Genomic DNA, 6,000 nt, shown 5'->3' on the forward strand with positions numbered 1-6,000 from the left:
CATAAAAGATTATCTGTTCTGCTTGTTTCTACAGATCAATGGGAACAAAATGCTTACAAAAAAAAATTTTTTTTGAGGTTTATTTATTTTTACAGAGAAAGAGAGAGAGAGAGAGCAGGGGAGGAGCAGAGAGAGAGAGGGAGAGAGAATCCCAAGCAGGCTCCACAGCATCAGCACAGAGCCCAATGTGGGGCTGGAACCATGAGACATGGAACCATGAGACATGACCCGAGCTAAAACCACCAAGAGTTGGGTGTTTAACACACTGAGCCACCCAGGCTCCTTGAACAAAATGCTTTTTAACCAAACTTCATTTAAGTTTCTTTACCCTCCCCCCCCCCCCCCCCCCACACACACTGGTCCCTGAACTTTGAGCTATCTCTGACTGAGTCAACATATCTGTGAATACAACGGGCTCAGGGTAGGGGTGCCTGGGTGGCTCAGGCCATGATCTCACAGTTCACGAGTTCTGGTTCTGCATCAGGCTCTGTTCTGACAGCTCGGAGCCTGGAGCCTGCTTCAGATTCTGTGTTTCCCTCTCTCTCTCTCCCTCCCCTGCTCATGCTCTCTGTGTCAAAAATAAACATTAAAAAAAAAAAAAAAGAATGGCCTCAGGGTAAAAATTTCTCACATCTAATTTCCAATCGTTCCTTTCAACCCACTTCCCTGAACCTAATTATTGCTAGCATTGTTTATGCCTCCCCACAAAAGAAAACTGTTGGCCTAACACTTGAGAGGCTTGCAGATCTCATGATCATGTTTTCTGTTGTTGTTGCTTGTTTACTGGTTTGCCTTTTGGAAGAGGAGCTGGGCATTAAGGGTAGGCAGGGTATGGTTGAAAGACTAATGGAAAACAGAAGTGATGAAGGAAATTTGTGGGCTTTGCGTATTTGCTTTCAGGGACAATTTTTGCCTTGTAGAAATGAGAGGTGGGGTAGGAACAGAGTCAAAGAAAGGCATTCCCAGAAGGCTGGGGAGTAGAAGCAGGCTCTGGATCTCTTAGTCCCAAATTGGGTTCCACACTCAGATCTGTGACTGTGGGGCAATCTCTGTCGTGGAGGTAGGAGCTCTCTGCAAACACTGCCCCTCTGTGTCACTTCTCCCCCTGTGAGCTCAAGTATAAATCTCTAGGCTGAATCTATGGGTAGTAATGTTTCCTGTCAAGCCAGCAGGAGCCAGAGGAGAGAAAAGGCAATTAATCTTAAGACCAAGCTGATTAATCAAATTTCAGCAAAGGCCAGAGATGGGCTTAGGGAGAGATTTTTTTTTTTAACTCCCAATAACTCTTGTAGTTTACAGTGGTATCATTTTGAAATTCAATCTTATCAGTTCCCTCTCACTTTTGGGGGAGAAACTCATCTGAATAGATCTCTTTCTATCAACACTATAATCACATTCTATTCTCATCATTCTTGGTACTGAATTTGCAGTGTAGAGCCTAACATTGATGGTGCACTTACTGTGCTCCAGGTGCTACAGACATAGTGTTCTATTTGATCCTCGCAATAAATGAGGCATCAGTGAGGCATTATTATTTCCAATTAACAGATGAGGAAACTGAGACTCAGGAAAGTTAACTTGCAGGGGATTCTAGAGCTAGCAGGTAGTGGAGCAGAAACTTAAATCATTTCAATTAATTATATCTGACTCAAAATACCCCACTATTTCTGTTCTAGTGTAATGCTTCGCCACACACCTAAATACATCCTCACCTTCATTTTATGTAAAACGTTTTAACTTTTATTCTTTCCTCTCCATAGCTACACAAATAATACTAAAGTCATAGGTCACTAACCATTTTATAAAGCCTATTCATGCATTTTGCTCCATTAGTATTTCTCAGTAGTCCTGTGAAAAGGGCTAAATGGTCTTATTTTCTCCATTTACAGATAAATTATTTGAAATTCAGAATGAATAAGGAATTCGGGTAAAGTGAGACAGCTACTAACACGGTAGCATCCAAATCTGAACCTAAAACTTCAATTCCAAACCCATGATCTTCAAAAAGACATCACATATTCATGATCAATTCTATGTGTGTGTCTTTGGATACTGTGGTGTCTAAGGAAAGCATCATAATTTGGTAACAACTACTTTTCATTGTGAGACAAAATATATACTAGAGAGGAAGTCTATAGGAAAATGTGTACGGTATACTCAGCCAACCATGGAACCAGAGTAAAAACAGTATATCCAAAAATATTTGACATAAAAACTGGAATTATTCTTTTAAAAATATTTAATTTTGTTAATTTTTACATATAGAAAGGCACATAAATGTAACTTTTAACAAATAATTAAAATGTAAACGTCTAGTCAAAACTGGAACACTGCCAGAACGTTTAGGTTATGGGTATATTCTACCAGAATGAAAAAGTGTTCAAGTGGAAAGTCCAGAATTCAAGATGAGAGCAAAAACAAAAAATAGTAAATATATGTAGATTTACATTTATGTCGACTGTGTTAAAGTACCAATAATGTCTAATAGGTTTATAAATAGAATTAAATGCAGGGCAGCATCACATGTTAGGATGAGATTAATTAAAGCACATTAGTTATTATCTAGGAAAATGGTAAAAGTGTTGTCCTTATTTTTAAATTAAGCGTATTGTTAAATGCAACAAACATACAGAAAATCCATAAAACATCAAAGTGTAATTTAAAGAAATAATGGGAGTGAATACTTGTATAAACATTCCATTTACCTATTGATCACAACCTCTTCCCACAACCCAACTTCCCCTATCAGAATAAAGCCTTCTCTTTTATGGTAATCACTTCCTTTTTTTGTTATTATAATAATTATGTCTACTGTTTAGTCAATATTTGTAAGTAATCTATGTATGATCAAAAATCATGTACTGTGTTGACAGATGAAATAACTTACATGCACACATGCATTAACCATTAAGCCATGTCTGTTAATAGTATTCAAATCTTATATATTTAATTGATTTTTTTGCATGGTGATTATAAGAGGCATATGTTAAAATCTCCCACAATGCTTATTGTGTTTATCCTTATAATTTTTCATTTTGTGGATCTATTGCTCAATCTATCAATTGATTGACCAATCCATCTATCTAATCTCTTTTATCTCATTAATGAAATGAGCTTTTCATCTTTACAAACTGATTCTCTCTAGTAATTTTATTTTTTGGTTCTAATTTATAGTAGAGCTGATTCATGGCCATGTTTGTTTGTTTGTTTTTAAAGTAATCTCTGTGCCCAATATGGGGCTCCAACTCACGGCCCCGAGATTAAGAGTCATAAACTCTACCAACTTAGGTAGCCAGACACTCCTGGTCATAATTTTTTTTTCCTTTATTTCTCCCACTCTGCTCAACACCAAGATGACTTTCCTGCAAACCTAGGGATGAGATTAGTTCTGATTTACTTAAACACTCAGGTTGTAACCCTTTTGGATCCAGGACTTTTCTGCTTGAGGCAGGCCCTAGGCTCTTCTTTTTCTCTTCTTCCTAAGTTCATTTATTTATTTTGAGAGAGAGAGAGAGTGCAAGAGGGAAAGGAGCAGAGAGAGAGAGAATCCCAAGCAGGCTCCACACCGTCAGTGCAGAGCCTGACATGGGGCTTGAACTCACGAACTGTGAGATCATGACCTGAGCCTAGATCAAGAGTTGAACGCTTAACCAACTGAGCCACCTAGGTGCCCTGAGGCAGGGCCTAGGTCTTGACTTCTTTATTCCTCTTTCCTTCTTTTCCTTGAGGAGGAGAATATGCCATCCTCAAATGTGCCACTTTGGCATGTAGATTGTTTTGAGCTGAAGACAATTAAGACTGAGTAAGTAGACTCAGGAAAGCTTACCTCCCCCTTAACCATTTAAAAGAATTTAGATTGTGGTTCTGTACCAGAAAGAGGTAACTTTTTCTATCAAAAAGATTTATCTACATGGCTTGGCAAACATCTGATTACCAGCTGCTCCTCTCATTTTCCTGTCAATTGTCTTCCTTCCCTTTGAAGCCCAGACCCCTACCCCCTTCTCCTTACCTCAGGATGGTTATAGGCCTCTACTGCCTGCCTGCCTGGGAGTTTCATGTCTTTGTGGGGCTCCTGTACGTATGTAGTTAAATTTATTTTTCTCCTTGAGTCTATGCTACGTCAGTTTCATTATTGGACCAAAGAACCTAGAAGGGACAATATTTCTGCCCAAACACCCCCCTCCCTACTCAAGCCAGAGAATCTAACCCTCCAAAATGAAAGAAGCTCAGTCTTTGAGTGTGAGGGAGGGGAAGGTGAGACTGATTGTTCTGTGTTCTGCTAAGCTCCATTTTATTTATTTATTTTAAAAATAATCTTTACACTTCAACATGGGGCTTGAACTTACAACCCGGAGGTCCAGAGTCATACACTCCTCCGATAGAGCCAGCAAGGTGCCCCTGCTAAGCTCCATTTTAGTTCTCATTTTAGAGTACCACTTTGGCCTGGAATTTTTCCAGAGTCTTATCTGCTCTTTGAGGTTTTTAAAATGATGTTTGTAAATTGTTATCTAAAGGTTTGAGTTGTTTTTAGTAGGAAGATTCATCTAAATAATTACCAGAAACTACAATTCAACAGATACATTTTTTGCAAGAAACAAAAAACAAATTTAGCTGCTTTTCCATGTAATGTAAAAAACTCAGACATATTCTCAATATCCAAGGCTTCTGACCATAAGAGATGGGCTCTTTGTACATTAAGGAAATGATTAGAAATAGTATTTTCTGCCAACACAGAAAACCTCTCCACAAAAGAAGAGGAAAAACAATAGTTTTATTATAAATAAGCAAGAAACCAAACTGCAATGTGTATTACAAGCATCAGCTAAGGTGACTATGACAAAAGCCTCACCGTTTTATACAGCCAAGCAGATATAATCCATTACGTACATATTAAGATAAATGATAACTAATCTTCACGTAAAAGGAAACAGCAGTGGCATCTGTTACACATACTTTATTCTAAATTTACCTGGTAATTAAGGTGGCTATCTCTGTTAGCTAATCGCTTTTATCCAAAGGGATAATACAACTTATATCTATATAACAGGTAAATAGTTAAAACTTGGTGTCAGATGCTTAAGTCAAACTTTCAGACAGACTAGTAGATGGCGGGGGGGGGGGGGGGGGGGGTAGAGTGGAAGGGGCAGCCATCTTTTCTGATTATTTTATTTCAAGGAGAGGTCTCCAGGCCTGGGTTGTAAAACTGGCAAGAAGCTTACTTAGCCTTTACAAAACCTTATGTACATCTCAAAGAACAGAAAACATAAACAATTGCAAGTTTTCTAAAGCAAATACTCTTAAGAAAAGCAATGGGAAACTTTCTTTCCTTTTTTATTCCATGGAGAATTAATTTTTTCCTTGGTTTTGATTTTTATTTGCCCTAAGATTTGAAGGAAAAAGTTCTTCCTTATGTTCCAAAATCTCTTCTACTGAACAGTGAGAGGTAAACCTTGAAGTCCTGAACAGATATGAAGGAATCCATAATGATGAAAGAGCTGGTCTTTCCTACACCTAGGAATACAGCCTCTTGGAAGAGAAGAGAACTGGGAGAGAGAAAGAAAGTCATTGATGTAGGCCCAGAAAGGGATGCTGTTGGGTGGAGCCAAAGAATTCTTAATATATGATGAGCTAACATCACAGACGTGACTTCTTCCCCATTTCCTATCTGGCATTTCAAGAGACCACCATGCCAATGTCTAGAGTTTCACACTAAGAATGGTCCTAGGCCAAGTGTAATCGTGGAGAAATCCCGAGACTCCCAAGTTGCTTGCATTCTCAAGTTTCTTGAGGCCCAGGGTGGCTTTCTGAGAATGCTGCAGGTTTTGAACCACAGATTTATGGTGAATCTGAAAGGTGTGTGGAGATAGTCTGAGGAAGACTCAATAGATTTGAAGGGACTCAGTGTTTTAGATAAGGAAGGTAATGGATGCCCTTTGTAGATCTGGCATCAGGGGGCAGACATTATCGTGTCATCATGGGATTGATGACCAAATCAGAGGT

Source organism: Panthera pardus, unplaced genomic scaffold (assembly GCF_024362965.1).
Source record: "Panthera pardus isolate Hobbes unplaced genomic scaffold, ASM2436296v1 HiC_scaffold_27, whole genome shotgun sequence".
Taxonomy (NCBI): domain Eukaryota; kingdom Metazoa; phylum Chordata; class Mammalia; order Carnivora; family Felidae; genus Panthera; species Panthera pardus.